The 27,504-nt window shown below is 32.0% G+C and overlaps 1 protein-coding gene across 1 annotated transcript in view; it reads left to right on the forward strand.

The window, feature by feature from the left end:
* Positions 1 to 19,158: 19,158 nt before the first annotated feature.
* LOC139487431 (ankyrin-3-like) overlaps positions 19,159 to 27,504 on the forward strand; it is a 40,409-nt gene continuing 32,063 nt past the window's right edge. Inside the window, exon 1 of the mRNA XM_071272211.1 lies at positions 19,159 to 19,263. The gene's annotated coding sequence lies outside the window, so the exon portion shown is untranslated. The remainder of the gene's footprint in view (positions 19,264 to 27,504) is intronic.

Consider the following 27,504-nt stretch of genomic DNA (forward strand, 5'->3'; position numbering starts at 1 on the left):
GCTTGATTCTGATTTTCCGTGTTGTTAAAAACACGCATATAAGTCAAGGGAAATATCAAACATGAAGATTATGAAAAGAACATTATAGGAAAGTTGTTTAAGTTCAATTTCTTTGTTTGTTTTTACCTTTTAAACAACAACAATCATAAGAATCTGAGATGGTCCTTAATGTTTAGAATAAAACGGTTGACGTGAGGGCATTGTCCTGAGCCGCTGGTATAAGTCTACAGATTGCTTGAAAGCAATCGTATCCCAAAAACGGTTATATAAAATAAGTGCAACATAAACTGAGGCTTTTCAACCTCAGGAATAGATTACCTTAGCTGTATTTGGTATACATTTTAGGAATTTTGGTCATCAATGCTCTTCAACTTCGTATTTTATTTGGCCCCTTTAACTTTTTTGGATTTGAGCGTCACTGATGAGTCTTTTGTAGATTAAACGCGCGTCTGGCGAAAATACAAAATTTAATCCTGGTATCTATAATGAGTTTATATACTTTTAATTGTAGAATTTAATTCTCTTCAAATTAGAAAAACAAGCGGAATATGATTTTCTTTCGTAAAAGAATTATGAGTTATCAAATGAACAACATAAATTCACTTGAAATATGACTCGAATCGATCAAAATTGTTATTAACATATTATAAAATTAAAACATTCAAAGTCTGACAGTTTAGTTTATTTTAAGGATTAAATACGCATAGTCCCGTCTGAAGTTGTAAATAAAATTCAAAGCCGATGTATTTTCTAGATTAAATTAACCATGATGAAGATTTGTGATAACAAACAGAGTCCAAATTACAAAGGCATTAACGAGTATAGGTCACCGAACGGCCTTCAACATTGAGCAAAACCCGTGCCTCATAGTCAGCTATAAAAGGCCCCGAAATGACATATGAGAACAATCCAAACGATAAAACTAACGACCTGACAGTACAAAAATGTAAATTCTATATAGCATGATCCGAGAGCTTATCATATTGATGTCAATACGCCTGTAAGAATATATTTTCAAATCTTTATTATTTTATATCCATTCAAAAGGACACGGAAAAATACCAACATTTTTGTCAAAACCAAAATATTAATTCCCAACAAACTCATACATGGATGTAACGTTCATGGACGCTAATACCGTGCGCATCGTCACTGCATATTGAATAACAGTTAGTATCATGTATGGGCTGTATTTCTTAATAGTTAATAAAGAATACATGGTTTCCAAAAAACAATCAAGCTTAATTTTACATAGAGTATTTTTAAATAGAACAAATGTAATAGCTGCAACAAGTTAATTCTATTGATTCGTCTTCTTAAATTTAATCATAAAATCAAAGACCTTTTCCTAGGCACAATAACATCTTTATCATTGTTCTTCCTAGAGCCATCATACCATTGATATACTTTCAGTTTATATTCGTTTTTTCTTTACTTATTTTTTTTCTTATATACATTTAAGTTTTATTGTTTTATAGCAAACTATATTTTTCAGATTCAGTTAACAACCTGCAACCAAGAGACTGTAGTGACCTACCACGTTACACAAAAAGTGGAGTCTTTACAATATATCCGGACGCTTCCCACAATATGATTGTATACTGTGACATGTGTACCAATGGTGGTGGATGGACGGTATTTTTTAATTTAGAAAGATCGTAGTTATCATAACCATATATAAGGGTTCACAATATCGTATATTAAATGCTGAAGTCAGGATTGTTCTAAGACAAAATTTTAAAGAATGATAACATGTTTAGTATCAATTGCAAAAAAAAAAAATGATCCTGCAATGACCCGGTTGAAGTTGTCGAGCATGCATTTTTGTCCTTGAACATTTTTACTATTTTCTTCAAATGTTCCTTTGATCTTTATGTGTGATAATTTTCCATATCACGCCACTCCAATGATATGTTTTCTTTCAAGTAGAGTAGACAGAGAATATATGCCGTAATCACTGGTGGTAAGCGGATGGTCGTAAGGCAGCAACCATTTGATTTTCTGGGGGGGGGGGGGCTATGGGGTTTTTTTTCTGGACAAATTTTTTAGCATTACATATAGTGGCAGCTGAGAGTGAAACAAACAATTTTTTTTCTCAGAATCAAAAACAAATTATTTTTTTCTCCAAAAACTGGAAACAAACTTTTTTTTCCAAAAAAAAACCATAGCCCCCCCCCCCCCCCCCCCCCCCCCCGAAAATCAAATGGTTGCTGCCTAACTATCTGAATATGGGAGACAACTCTAGGGATAAGTTTTTCTTTTCCGATTTTCGTGCAGTAAAAGGCTCATTTGAGTCAAACCGCTTGTCTCATATACACATATCGTGAGTGCATTCTTATTGAAACCAAATTTGACACATAAAATCATTCCAATTTTCGTAAAATAGTCATTCAAAAATTCGAGCATGATGGTCGTAACTTTAACTTGTGATGGTCGTAATGTCAACTATAGTATTTTGGATGATGGTCGTAACCGACACAAGATGGTCGTAACTTTGAAAGATGACCGTAACTCAAGTATTTAGACGAACTTTTATCAAGCTATTTTAAAAGTACTATGCACATGTATAACCATGTTAATAAACTCAGTTGTTATATAAAGACCACAAAAAATATTATTTCATTTGTTCCTCTGATAATGGTATGCAGAAATTAAGTTAAAGAATTATCAATCATACATTTTTGATATGCTCCAAACGACCATCATTTAGGAGAAACAGTGAAAACTAATCAACTCGCATTATAAGCCAAATAGTATGTTAGGGTTGAGTATTAATATATTTTTACTGTACGTTAAGGCATAAAATTGTTGAATATTTGCTTTCAGATTTTTTTTTATTTACGACTTTTTATTTCCTGCAATCATGTCGGCAGATGAAATTATTGAACGTACAATTTTGAACAATCTTAATTAATTTTTAATCAGCTATTGCAGTTTTTATAAACCATTGGGTTTCCAATATTCGGCTTTTGGTGAATTATGATTAATGAAAATCCACAAATGCCTGGTGTTTTTATCGTGTTGTCTTTATTTTTTATCGATTGCATGACGATCTTGCGGTATATCATTGATAATTGTTCTAAGTATTGGTTCAGAATAAAAACTTAATTTATGGTGTCGCAATGAACATTGTGTTAACCTAGAAAGTATGAATAAGGTTGAGATATTTTACAATGCTACACGCGTTGAATTTAAGAGTAAGATTAAATATCAGTAGTTTGTAGACAGGCTTGTAGCTAAGATAATATTACAAGGTAGAACTAAATGTACTGCGGCAACTATCACATACATATGCAGGTTGAAAATAATATTTATGTTATATGTTTATTTTGTATGAACGTACTCAGATTTAAAAGACCAGCACGCTGAGTTGAAGCATAAAGATCTATCTTTTAAATATTATCCTGGCTACAAGCTATGTATGAATACTGTTTGCTGAAGTCCTTTTGTTGAAATTAAAAAAAAATACATTATCATCAGCATATAGTAAACAATGTGAATTGCTGACCCCCATATTCTTTAGAAAGAAGTTTAAGGATACATACTGTGAAGGAATTTTGTAAACTCGTGTAGTAATTTTGACTCTAAATATGCCTCCTCTAGTAGTGGAAAGATGATCCCAAAATTGTCAAGCCTGTGCCAGTATCATAGACTTTGCAATGACAAAATACAGAGTGAATCTACCGAGTTAAGAAAGATTGGCAAAATGTGTTTCTCTTTTGGTAACACCAAGTAAATGTTTACAAAATTCAATGCGTAGTCTTTCTGAAAGAATCTTAGGATAAGCCTGATCTACATTTTTTGCTGAAGTTGAAAAAATGGCAAGATCATCAGCATATGTATAGTAAAGAATAGGCTGGTCGTGAATAAACAACAGCTGGATCAGGGGAACTTTTAACACAATCAGGAAGTTCATTTATAAAAAATTTAAACAAATTTGGACTCAAATTGTCTCCCTGTTTTACTCCAACTTTAGTTCTAAAGAGATCTCTTACCATACTCTCTAACCATATTCAATAGCTTAAGTTTTATCCCTGGGAGAATGACAGTATCAAAAGCCTTCTGGAAATCAACAAAGCTGGCAAACATTCTACCTTCTTTTGTATTACAATACTTATTTATAATAGGTTTTAGAATGAACATATGGTCAGATGGTCGTGTTTTTTTTTTTTTTTTTTTTTTTTTTTTTTTTTTTGGTAAACAAAATTTGGCTCTCATCAATGATATGATATTTATCTAAGGATTTACAAAGACGTGTATCAAGTATCTTATTAAAAAGGCTTCCCCAATGAATCAGTAATTGTAATTCCTCGATAGTTATTAAGATCGGATGCATCATTCCCTTTATGAATTGGGAATAAAAAACGTGTGGTCCAGGGTTCATGGTATTTTCCATAAGAAAGACAAAGATGTATAACGGATAGCATGGTACCAATAGGCGTATTCAGAATTTTCTAAAACCACGGGTAATAATTATACCTGAACTTCGAATTTGCACCTTATAATCAGCTTGACTATATACCAAATGACAATACGACTTCTCAAAATCCAGGCTAAGAATAAGATGTATGTTGTTTAATTCGATTACGGACCTGCGAATTCGCGGATATGGTCTTGTCTCGATAACGATCCCCATAACATTATTTTGACTCCTTACTTATGCTCTTTCGACTTAAAGTATCAATTTTAAATTGTAGATTTTTCTTTTAAATTCCACCTAGTAGGTACATACTAGTTTTTAAAAAGTTTATCTTTTCAATACATGCAAAATATAGAGAAAATAAATCAGGATACTGTTATTTCATGTGATGTCAAATTTGTTAAAATCGCCTTTTCTTAATTCGTAACTAAGAATGATCATAACCAGAGCTGTGTGTTAAAATGAATTCTCCACTTTTGAGAATTTATACTGTTATTAAACTTAACAGCTTATAATTAGTTGCCTCTTGGTTGATTTTATACATTATATTTTAAGTAGCAGTGACTGGTCATTTCATTTTGTATTGGTTTTTTTTTTCGATTCGTTCCAATTTTCTTTCCTTTCGCACTTTACAGGTATCCCTCTCTTCACCTCTTTTAGTTTTTTATCATCTAGTGAAATCAACTTCACAAATATATCATATAATATATTCATATAACAAAAGACACGTTTAAAACTGACTTGTCTTATTAGGTCCTATTTAATAAAGAGTTACGACCATCACAATTTTAAGTTACGACCATCCTGAACATTTTTGTTTTTTTTTAAGTTACGACCATCATGCTCGAATTATTGAATGATCATTTTACGAAAATTGGAATGTTTTTATGTATCATATTTTGTTTCAATATCAATGCACTGACGATTAGTATGTATGAGACAAGCGGTTTTACTGAAACATTTTTTTATTGCACGAAAATCGGAAAAGAAAAATGTATCCCTAGAGTTGTCTCCAATCTTCGGATGGTCGTAACTTTAAGTTACGACAATCCGCTTACCACCAGTGGTAATGAACCTATGGCATTTAATTTACCTAGGAAAACAAAACAATACACAGATGATCATCAATTGCGTTATTGCTTGAAGAACCAATCATATCTTACTAACAATTAGTAGGACATAACTCAGTACATTAGGTCTCGAGTAAAAAATCCATAGTTACTAATAATTTAAATTTTGCGGGTATCGATTACATTCTGCTTGATGTTTTGTTTTCCATTTCATCTATAACATGAATTGTATGTATTGGAAACATGCTAATTGTGATTTTACTACAACAAATGTCCCATTCAATGAGTTAAAATGTATTGTTTTAACCCTAATACTAATCCTAACGTAATAATCCCTAGTAATTATTATGCCATGTATACTGTTTTATGACATAAAAGGACTTGTGTAAAACATAAAAATTTAAATTTTGAAACTACTCCTTTATTTTGTTTTGTATTCTTAGAATCTTTAGTGCTAGTCACTTTAATATATATATATATATTTGAATCTAATGCTTTTATTGTTTTTCATTACATGTAGTTAAAATTGATTGCACTCTTGACCTTTTTGCATGTACGTAAAACATGTTATTCTTCTTTATGAATGCTTGCGTAAAATGTAAATATTCTATGATACCTATCTTTTGATTTCGTATATTCCAAATTCCATTTTAAATTTGTGAAATAACTTATATGAACCTAATTTTTCGTTTGTGTTACTATCATTCGTATCAGAAACAGTCTAGTTGAGTATTTGTATTAGATAAAAAAAAAAAACCTGAATAATTGTTTCCTATCGAGGTTGACTTGCCCTGATCATGGACTATAAATTTACATCTTCATTGTTCTCCAAGTATTTACACATATTATATATTGATTCTAATAAAACTGGAAGACGAACGACCTTATCAAAACAGCAATTTTTGTAGCTTTCTTTTTTTCCAATTTTTTAATGTTACTTTTAAACATTATTTTTTTTATATCCGAATGTTTTCCAAAATTTGAAATATGCTTTAAAGACAAGATTCTTTTAAACTGCAAGATAAGTGAAATATATCTCAGCGGTAGTGGTTGCGTTAAGCATTTGATGCATCAATAATATTATATTGATTTTTTCTAAATACTTTTTTAGAATTATTTTTTACTTTACATTTCTGTTCTCCATAATTCTGTTTGAATAGTGTTTGTGGCAGACACACACCCCTGTTGGTGAATTATGTGTTGTTTGAACATAAACGAGCATAAAGTATCAATTGAGATATGTATACGCCATACGATAAGACAGAGTGTAAAAGCTAAGATTCTAAACATCTTGATGCCACTAGGGTCCTCAAAAATACACACAATAATCATCTCTATGCCCTCGTGGTCTTTTATAATAGACAATACACATCTTGACGCCACTAGGGTGCTCAATAATACACACTAAAAACAACCCGATGCCACCAAGGTTTTTATGATAGACAATAAACATCTTGATGCCACTAGGGTCCTCAACAATACACAATAATCATCTTTTTGTCCTCAGGTTCTTTTATAATAGATGATAAACATCTTGATGCCACTAGGGTCCTGAACAATACACACAAGAATCATCTCGATGCCACCAGGGTCTTTTATAATAGACAATACACATCTTGATGCCACTAGGGTGCTCAACAATACACAATAAACATCTTTTTGCCCCCAGGTTCTTTTAAAATTAACTGATAAACATCCTGATGCCACTAGGGTCCTGAACAATACACACAATAATCATCTGGATGCCACCAGGGTCTTTTATAATAGACAATACACATCTTGATGCCACTAGGGTCCTCAACAATACAGATGATAAACATCTTTCTACCCCCAGGGTCTTTTATAATAGACAATAAACATCCTAATGCCACTAGGGTCCTCAACAATACACAATAAACATCTTTTGCCCCCAGGTTCTTTTATAATAGACGATAAACATCCTGATGCCACTAGGGTCCTGAACAATACACACAATAGTCATCTCGATGCCACCAGGGTCTTTTATAATAGACAATACACATCTTGATGCCACTAGGGTCTCTTCAACTTCGTACTTTATTTGGCCTTTTTAACTTTTTTGGATTCGAGCGTAACTGACGAGTCTTTTGTAGACGAAACGCGCGTCTGGCGTATATACTAAATTTAGTCCTGGTATCTATGATGAGTTTATCCTCAACAATACACATTATAAACATCTTTCTGCCCCCAGGGTCTTTTATAATAGACGATAAACATCTTGATGCAACTAGGGTCCTGAACAATACACACAATAATCATCTCGATGCCACCAGGGTCTTTTATGATAGACAATAAACATCTTGATGCCACTAGGGTCCTCAACAATACACATGATAGAGATCTTTCTATCCCCAGGGTCTTTTATAATAGACAATAAACATCTTGATGCCACTAGGGTCCTCAACAATACACACAATAATCATATCGATGCCCCCAGGGTCTTCTTTAATAGACAATACATATCTTGGTGCCACCATGGTATTCACCAGGTATACAAATGTGAATGTATGACCATATTGATAAACAATAGTAAAAATTAAACAAATGTTTGCTTATATATTTAAATGTTTGTTTAGGTTGTACAGCGACGTTGTAATGATTCAGTAGATTTCTTTAAATACTGGAATGATTACAAGAATGGATTTGGAAATGTTTCTGGAAACCACTGGCTTGGTAGGTATTGTTATTGAATTTTTCAATAGATGTGTATATATACTGAAATAATTACAAGAATTGGTTTGGAAATTAGCAACCACTGGCTTGGTAAAAGATATAAAAAGATACCAAATGGGACATTAAAACGCATCAGCCGACAAAAAACTGACGACTCCATTGCTAAAAAAACAACAACCCCAATATATGAAAAAAAAATAGAACACTAAAGACTGAGCAAGTTCAGGTGTTACGTATTGTTATTGAATGGTTCAGTAGATTTCTACAATTAAATGAATGATTACAAAAAGGGTTAATGAATTATTCAGGTGACCTCTAGCTTGGTAGGTATTGTTATTGAACGGTTCAGTAGATCTCTATCAATACTTGAATTATTACAAAAATGGGTTTGGAAATGTTTCAGTTAACATCTAGCTTGGTAAGTATTGTTATTGAATGGTTCAGTAGATCTCTATTAATACTAGAATGATTACAAAAATGGGTTTGGAAATGTTTCTGTTAACCTCTAGCTTGGTAGGTATTGTTATTGAACGGTTCAGTAGATCTCTATAAATACTTGAATGATTACAAAAATGGGTTTGGAAATGTTTCAGTTAACCTCTAGCTTTGTAGGTATTGTTATTGAACGGTTCAGTAGATCTCCATTAATACTAGAATGATTACAAACATGGGTTTGGAAATGTTTCAGTTAACCTCTAGCTTGGTAGGTATTGTTATTGAACGGTTCAGTAGATCTCTATTAATACTAGAATGATTACAAAAATGGGTTTGGAAATGTTTCAGTTAACCTCTAGCTTTGTAGGTATTGTTATTGAACGGTTCAGTAGATCTCCATTAATACTAGAATGATTACAAACATGGGTTTGGAAATGTTTCAGTTAACCTCTAGCTTGGTAGGTATTGTTATTGAACGGTTCAGTAGATCTCTATTAATACTAGAATGATTACAAACATGGGTTTTGGAAATGTTTCAGTTAACCTCTAGCTTGGTAGGTATTGTTATTGAACGGTTCAGTAGATCTCTATTAATACTTGAATGATTACAAAAATGGGTTTGGAAATGTTTCAGTTAACCTCTAGCGTGGTAGGTATTGTTATTGAACGGTTCACTAGATCTCTATTAATACTTAAATGATTACAAAAATGGGTTTGGAAATGTTTCAGTTAACCTCTAGCGTGGTAGGTATTGTTATTGAACGGTTCAGTAGATCTCTATTAATGCTTGAATGATTAAGAAAATGGGGTTTTAAATGTTTTTGGCAACCAATGGCTTGGTAGGTATTGTTTGAATGGTTACGTAAATTTATAAATACTTGAATAATTACAAGAATGGGTATGGAAACAATTGTTGCAACCATTTTCGTGGTAAAAGGGACATTCCAATTAAACAGAGATTTAAACACCAATGAAATTTTACACAGCTGTTGAACTTGTGCATAATATGTAGGCGTGTATAACATAATTTGTTTGACAATTAGTCAATTGAATTAGGGATGGTATAGAAAGCTGTTGTAAAAGGTTCCAGTAGATAATTTGATTTAATTTAGATAATGTTTTTTTTTGTACGAGGAATGCTAAAACAATAAGAATGGACCACAAATATACGATATGGGTAAATATGATATAAAATTGTGCATCACTTAAACAGGAAAGTTGGTCAAATGTATATTAAAACGTTTCTTAATTCTACTTTTTCAATATAGCAATTACTTCGGGTCGTTTGTGGTCACATCAAATACAAAAGTTGTACACATGTTCATTACATATTCATAACAGTGTCCTATGAACGAATATTAAAGAAAAATAATTGATTCGTATATTTGGTTCCTCTTTCGTCCAGTTAACAAGGAAAACTGTTGGTGATATTTCCTACTTTCCCCCCTCTAATTCAAAGAAAGGTGTTTATTAAAAACTGAACCTTAAGCCGTCATAATATTAAGTGGTTAATATAATGGAATTCTATGCGACTGTCATACAAGTAAGAGGTTTAGCTAGCTATAAAACCAGGTTTAATCCACCATTATTTACATAAGACAATGCCTGTACCAAATCAGGAATATGACAGTTGTTATCCATTCGTTTGATGTTTTTCATCTTTTGATTACGAACTTTACGGTTTGAATGATCGTCTGAGTTCGTTTTGTTTTGTTACTTACCTTTTTACTGTAGTGTTTTGCAATTGTTATGAATTCACGTCAAGCATTCAAAAGATATATACAATAATTTGATTATATATTCATTTGAAAGCTACCTACAGTTCCACATTCGGTGCGATTCCTCACTTGTTTGGTGAAGTCTAAAGTGAACATAGGATTGAGTGGACAGTTTATTTATAAAGTAGTTAATTTCTAGTATATTTCATCATTGCATTAAGAAACGAGTGTCATGAATCTGCTCATTCACAAAATATTTTTTCTTTGATGAAGACATTTACAAGTTTACAAACATTGAATTTCGAAAACTAAGAATTTTCTTACCCCAGGAATAGATTACCTTAGCCGTATTTGGTACAACATATTATAATTTTGGGTCATCAATGCTCTTCAACTTTGTACTCGTTTGGATTTATAATTATTTTTATTTGAGCGTCACTGATGAGTCTTATGTAGACGAAACGCGCGTCTGGCGTATTAAATTATAATCCGGGTACCTTTGATAACAATTTACAAGAACCTATATTATCTGCCAATTTGTAGCAGTTCAGATACTAAGAAATATACTGAGCATATGAGAACGTCTTTAACAGTAAAATACAAAATCAAGAATAAAAACATGGATTTAGGTGTATTATTTTAACTTTCCTTTAATTGTTTATTTTAGGGAACGATAATTTACATATTTTAACAAGAGCAAGAACATATGTTATCAGATTTGAACTCCAAGACTTCGCAGACAACACAGCATACGCTGAATATCAATCATTTCAGGTCGCAAACGAAGCTTCTAACTATAAGGTCACATTTTCTGGATACACGGGCACTGCTGGTAAGATAACGGGGTCCAACATATGACGGACAGCTATATTGATTGATTTTGTTTGATTTGCGTCCAGTGGCATATATTTCATACATGTTTGGTCAGGAAACAGTACATACATACGATAAGCCCTACAGTAATTGGTGATGCAAAAGTGACATTCAAACTGATAAGTCAAAGACAGAATGGTAACGACATTGTAAATAACGAAAATCGACAAAAGGACTACAAACAATCCACAAATCATTTAATAGAAAGCAAAACTGTAGTTTTAATAACGCACAAAAAAATAATCTCAGGTGCTCCGGAAGGAAAATTTAGAAATTTTAAAATTGTACATTTTTTTTTAAAAAGGATAGACAAGTCTCTTCCTAGTAGAAACCAAACAGAAGTTGAAAAAATTAAAAATAACTACACTGAAAATTGAAGAACGAGGAATTCGGGTATAAACAGGCGTTGTAAAGTAAACAAAACCTACAGACAATATTTGCTTGAGCTAATTTTAAAAAAACTGTAGTTTGAATAACGCACGAAAAACGAAATTCATTAATTGTAATTTTACAAGTTTGAAATCCTTACGTTAACTTTCCAGTTTTGATGTAGTGGACCAACCTGGTTTTTAAAGCAATTGCTTTTATGCCGTCGCGTATGGCCATCTTTGTGACCCAGATCAGAGACTCCGCCCAGATCAAGCCATAGTATTTTGTTAAACAGGCTCCTGGTCAGTCATTCTTTAACACCTATGTATGTTTTCTAATGCAATACATAGCTTGAAACTTTAAAAAAAAGTTAGTGGATTTAAGAAGTTTCAGAATATGTTCTTGTAGATGTATTTTTGTATTTAAAGGGCCATCCGTTTGACTATCAAATAACATAGAAGTCCGAGTGAAAAAAAGTACATTTTTATAAATGCGATTCCGTTTTCCGCCGTTCGTACGATGTTTCAACAAAATATGGATTCATTTCAGTTGTTGATTTAGTATTGAAAATTTAACTGAATTATCGGTTTTTTATGTTTAATTTGTGTTTCTTGAAGAGGTCAGGTGCTCTTGTTCATTCATAACATTATCGTTCATTCATACATTTATCGTAAAATCAAAATCACTACACAGGTTAATGCGTAGTGTCAAATTATTACCTGTAATCTAAAAATAGACAAACTTTATTTGCGCAAATAATTTAGCGGAACGAAACCCTTGTTGAAAACACATAACAATAAGTTCGTTTTCCTTTTCTGTCAAAACTCCGTAATATTTATCGATCACCTTACTAATGAAATGGACCCGTCCAAACGTAGTAGATGCCAAGTCGGTCCAGATGAAGAGATATTTACAATTTGGAATTTTCTAGTTTATTAATACATAGATTGAAAAAAAAGTACGTCTTTTTAAATATCATGATCAAAACTGGGTTTGCATAACAAATGTCAGATGAAACCATTATCCTCGTCTTTTCAGTGAACAAGTCTACTACGTTTGTTGACACTCGACGGTCCACCGTGTTAGCAATTTTATTTCACATGTTTTCGAAATATTGAAGATCATGTTTCGCAATGTTTCCTGAAAATTGATAAATATCAAAGCAACGTAGAGCTGTTTGTTCTTGTTCGTATAATAAAATTGAGAATGGAAATGGGGAATTTGTCAAAGAGACAACAACCCGACCATAGAAAAACATACAACAGCAGAATTAAGGTCACCAACAGGTCTTCAATGCAGCGAAAAATTCCCGCACCCGGAGGCGTCCTTCAGCTGGCCCCTATACAATATATTGTTATGATATTGTAATTATTATGTTTATTTATGTTGGCCTAATTTGTGTTGTATGGCCTGATAGTTGTTTACCAAATAATCTTATAACTGTGCAGTTTATGAATGATTGGAACTTTCTAGAATGATCCTGATAAAAGATGCGTAATTTAAACTTCTACGTTATTCCAGAAACTTCCGTTGTAACTTTCCAGGATTTTCCACAATGTTCCATTATAGAGTGTTCTAGAATTTTCCATGACAACACTATATATACAGACACTAAAGTTAAACTCTCATAATTAAACTTGGACATAGACATTGATAGACATTAGTATTCACAGCATTTGGATTGACACTTTTATTCTACAAACAACATCATACTGGATTGTGACATAGTAGTGAACGTAATATTCAGATTGGATTCCGAAAGATATACGGATACAGATAAAGATAAAAGATTGGACTCATATTTTGACAGTTAAGTTAACAGTAATATTTGTGTAATACTTCTTGTAAATTTTTGTATAATAAATATTGTTAAATTTTACTATTGATTTGTGTCTTTTGTTGGCTACAATTTAAAGGCGATTTCTGGCCGTAACAATATATACTAGTTCAGTGATAACGATTTAATGTCATGTTTGTCTGTGATGACCCCCCTTTTCGGGATTGCATGAGAATTGTAGTTATCTCGTACCCACATGCACTTGTTTCTATCCATAGGAAGGTCGACTATCCATATAAAACTATTTATATGGATAATCGACCTTCCTATGGATAGAAACAAGTGCCTGTACTCGTACCGCATCAGAAGGACACATATCAACTGAGCAATAATGTTTGGAACTTAGTTTTAAAAATGATGACAAAGTAACATTATGAAAATATTTTTATTAAGCTGAAATATACATTTATTCTTTACATGTTTATGTCTTGTAAGATATTTATTTCTTTCCCGTTTTTTAACATTTGCGTCTGGAAAGTTGAAATGTTTTAACTTAATCATTTGTGTTAATGGTTAAATATAAATTAATAATGAAAATTGTTAAAATTAAATCAATAAAGGAAATTATTGCCAAGGAAGTTACAAACACTACCAGGGGATAATCCATGATGATTTCTTTTTGAGTTATATGTTTCAGCACATGTATATTTGACCCCAACTTTAGCCTGGTAAACGTGTTGTCTCCTTGTGAAATATAAATCATATTAAAAATGACTTTCTGCTAAAGTCTTTTATTTATATAAAGTTAAAACCTTCTTACTTTTAACTAGACAACACTCATGTCAGGTTTAATTCTTGTATATATGTGGATGAAAAATAAAAGTCCCCAAACATTAACATGGCAGCAATTGCTTTTACAGCCTTTAAGGCTTTGATTTTTAAAATTTTATTACTTACTCACCAAGGGTCAACGAACATTCTATGGGATATGCATTCAATTGGTAACCTTCTGCTGTTGTCTGTTATATGGTCGGGTTGTTATCTCCATGACACATTCCCCATTTCCATTCTCAATTTTAATATCAAGAAATGTACCTTTTTGAGACATCTGTTTTTGAATTAACCATGTTCACTTCCTATAGGTAATACCTTTAGTGATAATTATGGAATGGAATTTACGTCAAGGGAAATGAACGTGACAACGACCTTCACAGTTATCATTGTGGTAAGGGACGACAAGGAGCTTGGTGGTTTAACGCATGCGGGAAATCTAGCCTTAATGGTCCATACAAAGCTAGTTCTTTCTCAGATGTGAAGGTCATACATTGGTATACATGGAGGCGTTATAAAGCACTGAAAGCCACCGAAATGAAATAAAAAACCCTAGAATGATACTTAGTTTAACAATGTCTAATGTCAATGAAACATGACAACAGTGGTGATCAAATGATACTTAGTTTAACAATGTCTAATGTCAATGAAACATGACAACAGTGTTGAGCGAATGTTACTTAGTTTAACAATGACTAATGTCTATGAAAAATGACAACAGTGGTGATCAAATGATACTTAGTTTAACAATGTCTCATTTCAATGAAACATAACAACAGTGGTTTTCGAATGTTAATTAGTTTAACAATGTGTAATAATGTCAATGTATAATGACAATGATGATTTCCTTATGACCCCAGTGAAGCAATTATATTTCATTTATAAAACTTAAAACAATCTGAAAATATTCTTCTATATATTGCAAAGAATTTTTTATATTATTTACAAGAACACAGGATACGATCAATAGTATAAACTCATTAAATCGAACTTACAGCGTGTAATTCGAATTTATTTGTTTGTAATAAAGTATCTTGTTCAAGCACCCTTACAAACGAAATCAACTAATCGGGTATTTGTTTTTATATCCTATCCCCCTCATGCGGATAAACTTAGTAATCACAAATTTCAGCTTTTAACACCTTAATATGTTAATTTATTTAAGACTTGATTATATTTTAAAGTAACTACTGTATTGAATGATTTTAATCTTAGACAACTTTTGATAAATTACCTTTTCTATCACACACTTGATATTGATGAAAAAAGCTTTGTTTTCGAAACGTTTAAATATTATGGAGAGATTACTAATGGTGTTCTTCAGGATCGAAACACTCTTTTGAATACTTGGATAAGATCTTCTGACAGTCAGTTTACCATCTTTTTCCGAAGTGATTTGTCTACTCTTTATACTACACTACCAGTTATCGTTCCAAAAAGATATTTGTCTAATGATAAGTGGTGTTACGGAAAACAAACTAGGTTCAAATACATATATCAGTTGCAGTCATTACAATTTCATCTTTAACAAAGGCGTTGTGCATATATACACTAGTTGATCGTTGGAAGAAAGATAATAGACATTCGTTAGTGTTTACATATTATTGTGCATGTTTGTTATAGAGATTGAATATACCGATGTGTTATTGCTATTCCAAAAAAAGACTAAATGTGTAACACTTATCACAGATTTATTCTACTATTCGTATTTTTCATTATGTGACATTAGCATTCCAAAGTTTTCTGATTTGTATCCATTAATATATCCCCCATAACTAGAAACCAAAGAAAAAACAGACACGGTTTCCTCTGCCAAAATTTCAGACTTTTACCTCGAATATGACATAAGTGGTAATCTCAGTACCAGAATCTTTGACAATAGTTATCAAAGGTACCAGAATTATAATTTAGTACGCCAGACGCGCGTTTCGTCTATATAAGACTCATCAGTGACGCTCATATCAAAATATGTATTAAGCCAAACAATTACAAAGTTGAAGAGCATTGAGGATCCAAAATTCCAAAACGTTGTGCCAAATACGGCTAAGGTAATCTATGCCTGGGATAAGAAAATCCTTAGTTTTTTTGAAAAATTCAAAGTTTTGTAAACAGGAAAATTATAAAAATGACTACATTATTGATATTCATGTCAACACCGAAATGTTGACTACTGGGCTGGTGATACCCTCGGGGACGAAACGTCCACCAGCAGTGGCATCGACCCAGTGGTCACAAACGAGACGATTTTAGTTTTGAAAATGACTTTTATCCACCGTATCAACTTCATAAATATTACACAAGGGGCTTGAAGTATAGTTTTTAGTTACTAGCGTTGTTTATCATCTTAAGTAGGTGTTAAAGTTTTCTTTTGTTTGTCTTTGTAAATTATTTGTTTTACTGTTTAGTCTATTTTTTGGTAATATGCTTTTGACTGGAATTGGAAATGATACATCGCGTCATTGTATTTTGATTTAAAAACTGCTATCAATTTGAAAATTGTAGAAATAATGTTCATGCAGCGCCTTTCTTCAAACATATGGAATGAAAATATACAAGTGCCAAAAATTCGTACCTTTATAACTTTTAAATATGCCTTTAATCAGGAACAGTATGTAAAATTCAATTTTACCAAAGTCAAATGCTCGCATTTAGCACAATTCAGATGTGAAATATTACCACTGAGGATAGAAGCCGGACGATATATAGGTGAACGACCAGCATAAATAAACTCATCATAGATACCAGGACTAAATTTTATATATACGACTCCGAAAACCGATTTTTTTTTAATAGACTTTACATTCTATTCTGATATACGAGAACATGTGTTTGATGAACTTTTATTAACTACCTCCTTTATGTCTATGGACAATAATGAAAAGATTAATTTGTAAATTGTTAGTCATACTCAAAAACTAGCCAAATACATCGTATTCCAAAGGGCCACAGGGCCAGATGGCATATATGGACGTGTGCTTAAAGAACTAAGTACTGACATCGCGCCCATAATAACATTAATATTTGAAAAATCCCTAAACACCGGAAAAATTCCTACTGACTGGAAGCATGCCAACGTCTGCCCAGTATTCAAAAAGGGAGATAAACACAACCCTATCAACTACAGGCCTATATCCCTAACATGCATCCTATGTAAGATCATGGAGCATGTATTAGCAAGTAACATCATGGCACATCTAGAAAATAACAACATTCTATACGATCTACAACATAGGTTTCGCTCCTCAAGATCTTGCAAAACACAGTTAGTGTCATTTATACAAGAACTGGCAAAATACAGCAATGACAACATCCAAATTGACGTAATTGTGATGGACTTTGCCAAAGCATTTGACAAAGTCCCTCACAAAAGACTACTTCATAAACTCAAACACTATGGTGTAGACAACCAAACATTGGACTGGATAGAAGACTTTCTTTCACTTCGCACACAAACGGTATTACTGGAAGGCACCAAATCTGAACAAATACATGTCACTTCAGGGGTACCTCAAGGAACAGTACTTGGTCCTATCTTATTCCTGGTGTACATAAACGATCTGAATGATTATATAAAACATGGCACTCTTAGACTTTTTGCAGATGATAGCATCATATACAAAACCATTAAAAATAAAAATGACTCAAAAAAATTACAAGAAGACCTAACAGCAGCTGCAAAGTGGGAAGAGGACTGGCTCATGTCCTTCCATCCGGACAAGTGCTCAGTCCTCCAAGTAATAACAAAGAAAACACCTCTCCCATATGACTACATCTTACATGGGCACACTTTGCAACAAGAAACATCTACTAAATATCTTGGCTTAACAATACAAACTGATTTAAAATTTAACAAACACATAAATAACATCACAGCAAATGCAACAAAGCAACTGAATTTTATCAAAAGAAACCTTAAAGTCAGCTCGCAGTCAGTTAAAGAAAAGGCCTATATCTCACTTGTGAGACCAAAGCTAGAGTATGGTAGCTGCATCTGGGACCCACATACAAAATCTCAAAAATCACAAATAGAAATGGTCCAAAGACGTGCAGCCAGGTATATATGTAATCGATATCATAACACCAGCTCTGTGACAAACATGCTTAACCATCTTAACTGGCCAACACTTGAACTTAGAAGAATAAGAACAAGGCTTATATTTTTCTTTAAAATTATACACCACCAAGTAGCAATATACCCCATGAACCTGTTAATACCATCAGACAGTCGAACAAGCCAATACACGCACAGTCACTCATTCAGGCACATACAGGCAAAAAAAGACTCATATAAATTTTCGTTCTATCCTAGGACAATCGTCCAATGGAACCTTTTACCAGTTACTGCTGTCCAATGCACCACAGTTGAAGCATTCAGAGAACAGATTCCTATATCTGTTCTCAACCAATACTACACCATGTAATGTAACACCTTGTAAATAGTTTTATTTTATATGTACAGTGAAAATCAAAAACAAGTTATTATTTCGTTATTAAATTATTTTTTTTAATGTAAATATAAAATTGTAAATTTTACCCACGCATGCACGGCACATAGTCATCAATATTATGATGGAGTGCGGAAACTAAAAGAAGAGAAAGGACACAATTCTGTTTACAAAAAGTTAAATATTTATATATTTTTAAAATTATCTTCTTTTTTTTAAATAACTTCCGTCAATAAAAAGATAATTTCAAGAATAATTTGTTATTTTCAATAACGTAATATAATTGTTTTATAATTATTTAATTTATTTGAGGTGGCGTTTTGTTATTTGATTTTGCCATGTGATTATGGACTTTCCGAATTGATTGTCCATTTTGCCGGTTGTATTTATATTTATGAATAAGTTTAAATTTAAAAGGCAAATGAAAAGAAAATTAATTGTATTGTGTTCGGTGGTAAAAGACATACTGTGTAGAGATGTCGTGTGCCGAGTTTGTAATGTGCCGAGATGTCATGCTTCGATACATAGCATATTAAATTGAGGGAAATAACCTAACAACTACACATGAAATCGAAAGTAGAAATGTACAATCAACACAGTTTAAAACTTGTTTAAAAAAACCTAATATATTCATGTAAGTTACATTTAGATATTTTCAAATAGTTAAACTAACCTAACATACCTGCCAACTTTTGAAAGTGCTCATGGGGGTTTTGTGCGCGAAAACAATTTCAAAGGTTACAATACTTTGCGACAACTATTTTGCGCGTGCTGTTTTGTGGTCTAGAAAAAGTGTCATATTTGTAAGATGAGCTTTCATGACTTTTTCTTAAGTTTATTTGCATCATTCTAGTTATTATATATCAGTAGAAAAGATGAACATGTCCTAACACTTTGTTAAAAATATAACTGATTTCCCCCACACCGGAGACATATATGGACATATATAGAACAGAACAGAACAGAACATATTTTATTTCCAATTAAGGGCCCACAAGGTGCATAACGTGAGGTACCCAAATTGCACCTATTTTGACAGTTTTTTAAAGTACGTTTATTTATGCTTCTGACAAAAGTGTTCATTCTGTGTTTATTTTGTAGATCAGAGACATATACATATGTCTCTGTGTAGATGTATCATTATTTACCATATTGTTTCACCAATTTAATTTTGAATCCATATGGAATCATAAAAAATTGGTCTGAACTGACCTCGAAACCATCCATGATTCTGTAATGATGAGTACCCAAATTGCATCCATGCTTAAATTCGCATTGTCAAAAGTCGAATAACAGAGCTTTTGTTTAATTTTTTCAAATATTTTGAACAATTGGATATTAGTACATGCTTACTCTTCATTTTTTGAGAAATGGATACTTGTAACACTTTGTATTTGCTAATTCTAAATAGATGACGTTTTGATGACGTCGCATGGCGACGTTTCCGTACATTTTGCTTTTTTCAGTATACACTTCATCTGTTGATAAATACTGTGAACGTTTTGTGTATATCTAAATAGTTTTACCTATGTTGAAAGACGTGCATAGTATCAAATCATAAAAATACAAATTGTTTAGTCTTTAAGAAATCTTGTAAGATTTCCGCTGCTATTTTTCTGAATAGGTGCAATTTGGGTACCGTCACGTTACAGAGCATACATGAATAAGGCAAAAGAATATTGATTTGCAGAGATACATAGATACAAACAATTATTTACATACAGTTAAGGACCTGATTGTCTTCACAGTTTAATAAATAAATAAATTTATGCTGATTATCAAGTATAGAAAAATTTGGAATTCTTTGGCAAACAAAGTCAAAGAGAGCATCTCTATCTGATTTAAAATTTTCACAGTTAGTTAAAAAATGGAGTTCATCTTCAACACAGCCAGAGGAGCATTTTTTGCAAATTCTTTCATTTCGTGGAATATTTGAAAAACGACCAACTTCAATTTGAAGCTTATGAGCAGAAATACGTAATTTGCATATAGATCTTCTAAAATCAAAGTTCTTAATTAAAGAAAGATAATTTTCATAACCAAAATTCTGCTTAAATTTCACATAATTAAACGGTTTTCCATCAGAAGCTTTATTTTGGCTAGCATACCAATTGCTAATATATTTATTGTGAATTAATTTACTAGATAAGTTCAAAAATTTATATTGTCCAAAATGTTTTACTTCTTGTTTAATTTCAAAAACTTCTAATACTTTTTTAACAAATGAGAACCAAGAAGTTATGTTAGATTTGTGAAGTTCTAATTGGCTGCATTTATAAGCATCTTTCAATAGACTGAATTCAGTTGTAAGATTTTCAAATCTATACCAGTATTTTACAATTGACTTTACAATATCATAATGTAAGGGGAAACGTCCCAGTTCTGATAATACAGCAAAATTGACACTCCTTTTGTGTACACCAAGTATAAATTTAGAAAATTTAAGATGGAGATTCTCACACTTAAGATTTTTAAAAATATTTTCAAGATTAAATAAGGAAGACTGTAATTTATTTATACAAGAGACATTATAACCTCCCCATACCTCTGAATTATATAACAGATTAATGGGTTTAAGGGTATGATCAAAAATATGCACACAAGATTTTATTCCGGGAGACAAATTGATAAAATCCTTTCTAAGTTTATAGTAGCCTTAAGAGCCTTATTATAAAGTTCAGTTTTAGCTAGATGAAAACTTCCAGATGCAGTAAAGTGAACACCTAAATATTTGTATTGAGCGACACAGTCACTCAAGTTATTCTGCAGTCGAAAATTCTCCTGAATTTTCCTTCCAGCCTTGTTAAAAATTTTGACTTTAGTCTTTCTAATATTAACTTTCAGGCACCAGTCAGCACAATATTTTTCTAGCTGATCAAGTCTACTTTGAAGCCCTGTGGCTGATGTTGACATAATCACAATATCATCTGCATACATCAAACAATTTAATTTCTCTGAGTGCAGGGAAACTGCATCCAGACAGGAGTCAAGATAAGATGGGAAGTCATTTATAAAAATTTTAAATAATGAAGGACTCAAGTTGTCTCCTTGTCTTACACCTAATTTAATGCTAAAAGGGTCAGTGAGAGAAGCTCCAACTCTTACACATGCTTTACTATTATTATACATATCTGATATAATATTATAAAATAAAGTACCAACTTTCATATTAATAAGCTTCAGTTTAAGACCTATATGAATTACACTGTCGAATGCTTTGCGAAAGTCTACAAAACAAGTATATATAGTCTACCCTCTTTACTGTGACAGTATTTGTCTATCAGTGTTTTCAAAATAGATATATGATCTGAAGTTCTGGCATTTTTTGTAAAGCCAATCTGAGAATTATGAATTAAGTTGTTTTGGTACAAAAAATTGTCAAGTCTTATATTCCAAATATTGTTACAAAGTTTACCAATGGTACTAGTAATTGTTATACCTCTATATATAGTTAGATGGATCACAATTAAGGATCATCTGATTTAAAAATTGGCGAAATAAAACCATCAGCCCAAATCTTTGGGTACACACTATTCTTGAGGCACAAATTAAAAAATTTATATAAGCAACCTATTAAATATGACTGACTATATTTTAACATTTCATTTGAAATCAAATCAGGTCCACAGGCCTTGCCTGATTTTAAGCTCGCAATAGCATCAGAAATTTCTTTTTTACTAATATCATTATCTAAATCATTAAAAACTAAAAAAAATTCTTTGTCATTCAGGATCATTTCCAACTGGTTAAGTCGTGAATAAAATGTGTTATCAATTGCAGAGTGAAGATTACGAAAGTTATTGGCCCATGTATCAGAATCAATTTGTGAAGAGCAGTTTTCTTTTTTGCTATCCTGAATGTCATTTATTAAAAATTATTTTATAATATTATATCAGATATGTATAATAATAGTAAAGCATGTGTAAGAGTTGGAGCTTCTCTCACTGACCCTTTTAGCATTAAATTAGGTATAAGACAAGGAGACAACTTGAGTCCTTCAAGATTGGAAAGATGCAAATGTAGTCCCACTCTTCAAAAAGGATGAAAGACACTTGGCATCAAACTACAGGCCTGTATCACTTACCTCCATTACATGCAAAGTCCTAGAACACATTGTACACAGCAGCGTAATGGACCATTTCGACAAATACAAAATTCTCACAAATGCACAGCATGGATTCTGCAAACGTCGAATTTCTAAAAAGGCTATCATTATCCCTATGGGCCAGGAAATACTACCGTGCCACCTTAAGGGGGGATATATATTTTTACACTAAATCAATAAAAGAAATTTTTTTACCTATGCAATTTGTAAGTTTATCAATAAAAATTTGATTTAGGGCAACTATGATAAAAACAAGCCTTAAATTCCACCCCGAGAGTAAAAATTGCTGATTCAGCAAATTTTGCCTGATCTGTTGGTAATAATGTAAAAATTTACCTAAAAAGTAGGACTTCATTGTTTTTATGTAACTTTCAATACATTTTTAATTATAAAGGCTGGGTTTAACTTTTCGCAGTGTCTGACACATGTGCAACCACTGGAATTTGAGACGCGACATTCTTTGATTGCATGTACATCCTTATTATTTTCACCCAAATAAATAAATTGCATAATTTTTTTTTTTTTTCAACACAAGTACAGGTATACTAGTTTTCTTCAGGTTTTATTTGTAGTTCTGAGGTATCATGACACCAGTAGGAGCATTTTGGGGACCAGTAAGTGGTTAAGGGGTCCTTACTTATTCATTTAGCCCTCATATTTGGCTGAAATAGAGATAGCAATAGGGGTTGCTTTACATTGACAAGACATTATTTTTGACAAAGTATGTAATTATAATGTTATATCAGCATGATTAAATGGTTTATTCATTTTCCATGCAAATGCCATTAGTTGTTAAGATTTTTTGACAGTGAAAAGCAAAATAAAGGCAATTTGATTATGTAAGGGGACATAATTTAACTTAATGTATACATGAGAAATAGACAAACAGTCAACTTAGAGATGTATTCTAGTACATGTATTGTCAAAAATATTAGAATAATAGTTAACTGTAATCTAAAGACTCTTTTTGTATTGCCTTTATAATCTGGAAATGCTTAAAGTAATATAAGGCATGCTGTAAAATGTGGAATGGACTTTAATATCATTTTTCATGATTTGGTGCTTAAACTGTTTCTTTTAGTCAGATTAACCATAAATAGAGTTGGCAATCCAATAATTCCTCCTGAATCACCATGTTTGACTTCCGTGTTTTGTTGAAACATCATATATGTGGGTTTTGTGCACTCCTTGGGTTAAAATGGTAAGATAAAAAAAAGTGAAAATCTGCCAGATGGGGTAGGGTTGTAATCTTTCATTTGTTTTGGTAAGAAATGAGTGCAGACAAGTGTTCTATATTGTACTATGTTAAAAAGTAAGAAGTCTATGCATCATAGGTGTCATGACTGGTTTCAAGTTTGTTATGTCTTGGTTAAGGGGGATATATATTTTTACACTAAATCAATAAAAGAAATTTTTTTACCTATGCAATTTGTAAGTTTATCAATAAAAATTTGATTTAGGGCAACTATGATAAAAACAAGCCTTAAATTCCACCCCGAGAGTAAAAATTGCTGATTCAGCAAATTTTGCCTGATCTGTTGGTAATAATGTAAAAATTTACCTAAAAAGTAGGACTTCATTGTTTTTATGTAACTTTCAATACATTTTTAATTATAAAGGCTCGGTTTAACTTTTCGCACTGTCTGACACATGTGCAACCACTGGAATTTGAGACGCGACATTCTTTGATTGCATGTACATCCTATTATTTTCACGGTAATAAATAAATTGCATAATTTCTTATTTTTTTCAACACAAGTACAGCTATACTAGTTTTCTTCAGGTTTTATTTGTAGTTCTGAGGTATCATGACACCAGTAGGAGCATTTTGGGGACCAGTAAGTGGTTAAGGGGTCCTTACTTATTCATTTAGCCCTCATATTTGGCTGAAATAGAGATAGCAATAGGGGTTGCTTTACATTGACAAGACATTATTTTTGACAAAGTATGTAATTATAATGTTATATCAGCATGATTAAATGGTTTATTCATTTTCCATGCAAATGCCATTAGTTGTTAAGATTTTTTGACAGTGAAAAGCAAAATAAAGGCAATTTGATTATGTAAGGGGACATAATTTAACTTAATGTATACATGAGAAATAGACAAACAGTCAACTTAGAGATGTGTTCTAGTACATGTATTGTCAAAAATATTAGAATAATAGTTAACTGTAATCTAAAGACTCTTTTTGTATTGCCTTTATAATCTGGAAATGCTTAAAGTAATATAAGGCATGCTGTAAAATGTGGAATGGACTTTAATATCATTTTTCATGATTTGGTGCTTAAACTGTTTCTTTTAGTCAGATTAACCATAAATAGAGTTGGCAAACCAATAATTCCTCCTGAATCACCATGTTTGACTTCCGTGTTTTGTTGAAACATCATATATTTGGGTTTTGTGCACTCCTTAGGTTAAAATGGTAAGATAAAAAAAGAGTGAAAATCTGCCAGATGGGGTAGGGTTGTAATCTTTCATTTTTTTTGGTAAGAAATGAATGCAGACAAGTATTCTTTATTCTACTATGTTCAAAAGTAAGAAGTCTATGCATCATAGGTGTCATGACTGGTTTCAAGTTTGTTATGTCTTGGTTAAGGTGGCACGGTAGTATTTGCATTCCAGAATTTAGGTTGCTCTTTTGTGTACCCTACTTAGGTTAATGTATCTAAACAGTGTGATTGGACAAAAAATACAGTATCAACTGAACATACTTTCCCAAACTGAGGGATGAATCAGGTGTAGAAAAATATGAAATAATTTTACATACAGATGAAAATGAATTTTTGAGATTTTTTTTTAATTTTGTATTCACTGCACCATAAAAGACCTAAAAACACTAGTGGCCTTAGGTATTTAAATATAGCAAAAAAAGTAAACGGTCATGCATGATACATATTCAAATTCATTTCTAAATAGTAAAATGAAAGTACTTCAGTAAGTAACTGTGAATGTAGAATTTTTTGCAGTGTTAGAAAGTGGTGAAAATTCTAAAAAGGCTATCATTATCCCTATGGGCCAGGAAATACTACCGTGCCACCTATAAAAACAAGTGCAAATATTTGTTGATAATATTTACCCAAAAAAAAACGGTGCGGGAAATGGACACGATTACATTTCCGGATGCGGGAAGCGGGAATATGAAAAAAAAAAAAAAATTCTGCTTTGAAAAAAAAGGTGCGGGTGGGTCCGTCGAACAAGGAATTAAATTGGTGTGGCCTAACATATGAATAAACTTTTGATTGACATTGCTTATTGTCCAATTGCAAGTATTTCATACTCATTTAGAGCGAACATACAAATAGATCTAGAGTTGAATTAATCGTTTTTCTTTGTAAATTATTTTGTACTAATAAACTCTGACGATGCCTTTTAAATAAATCTGAATATTGCACAGCGGAATTTCAGCAGAATTTACTCCCCTTTTGTCACTTTAAAAGCTCTTCAAATCATTAACGGGATATCAGGTTTTCTTTTAATGAATTTTAGGTTTCCATCATCACTAAAGGCACATGATCAGGAGACATTACGTCCAGTGCCAAATAATTCATGCATTATTTGAACAACATCGTGTTAAAAATACATATACTATACTGGTATATAGGTTGTCATATCGGGAATTTAGGTAAGAAACTACTTCAATATCTGTTATGTAATACATTGCCGTTTTCAAAAAAAAAAATGTACAGAAATTTGAAAATAAATGTTGCCTTCAAAAATTCAACGTATCGCTCCACGAAAGAGTGAAATTCTACAAAGATTTTAATGCGCAGAGAAAGTGACATTATCCCTCCACAAGGTGTCTGATTTAATATCTACAATTTGACTGAGCATGGCTGCTTACATCCGACATACCTGAACGGACGACCCCACTTTTACTCATGTTAAACTGCCGCTTTATAAAAAAGACCCTAAGGATGCTCGCGGGTACAAAAGTTTCAGCAAAAAATTAAACATTTGTTTTTTCATTGAAATTTTTATTTATTACACTATTAATTATTACCTTATGATATGGTACAAAACTCACCCAAACAAATAGATTCGGTTTGGCCACAGATGACTTTTAAAATGTTTATATCATTGAAAAAGCCCACCCAAATGATCTCCCTTTGGTGCAAAAAGGCTATGCTTGGGCATTAAATTGAAATATTATTTTTAACTCATCGGTGACCTATATTTTTTTATTATTGTTTTCAAATAAGCTGAACATAAACTCAATAATTGTAAAATTTAAGCGATTTCTGTAATTTAGTTCTTTTTTTATTTCGATATTACCTCTGTTTCTCCTATTAGTTCGACAGAAATAAAGGACATTAACAAAAATGTATGCTTCTTTCGAAGGCAGATTTTTTGAGCTTACATTTTATTTCATTTTTCTATTAATTATATGATAAAGTTCATTTATAGAAAAATATAGCGAAATCCTATATTTAAAAAAAATTTGATTTATGCCCACGGCCCCTTAAGTAAGTAATTTTATTCTGTAATGAAATAGTAAAATGAGTGTACGTTAATGAATAAACAATAACCAAATAACATACGTATTTATAATATGGACACGAATGATAGTTCCAATTAAAAAAAGCTTGGTATGGACACGTTTGTGTGTTTTTTTTAAATGGACACAATTGGGCGTTTATACAAAAAGTAAAATCACAAAAATAATGAATTCCGAGGAAAATTTAATAAGGAAAGTCCCCAATCAAATGGCAAAATCAAAAGTTCAAACACATCAAACGAATGGATAACAACTGTCATATTCCTGACTTC

This window comes from Mytilus edulis, chromosome 9, assembly GCF_963676685.1.
Source record: "Mytilus edulis chromosome 9, xbMytEdul2.2, whole genome shotgun sequence".
NCBI lineage: Eukaryota > Metazoa > Mollusca > Bivalvia > Mytilida > Mytilidae > Mytilus > Mytilus edulis.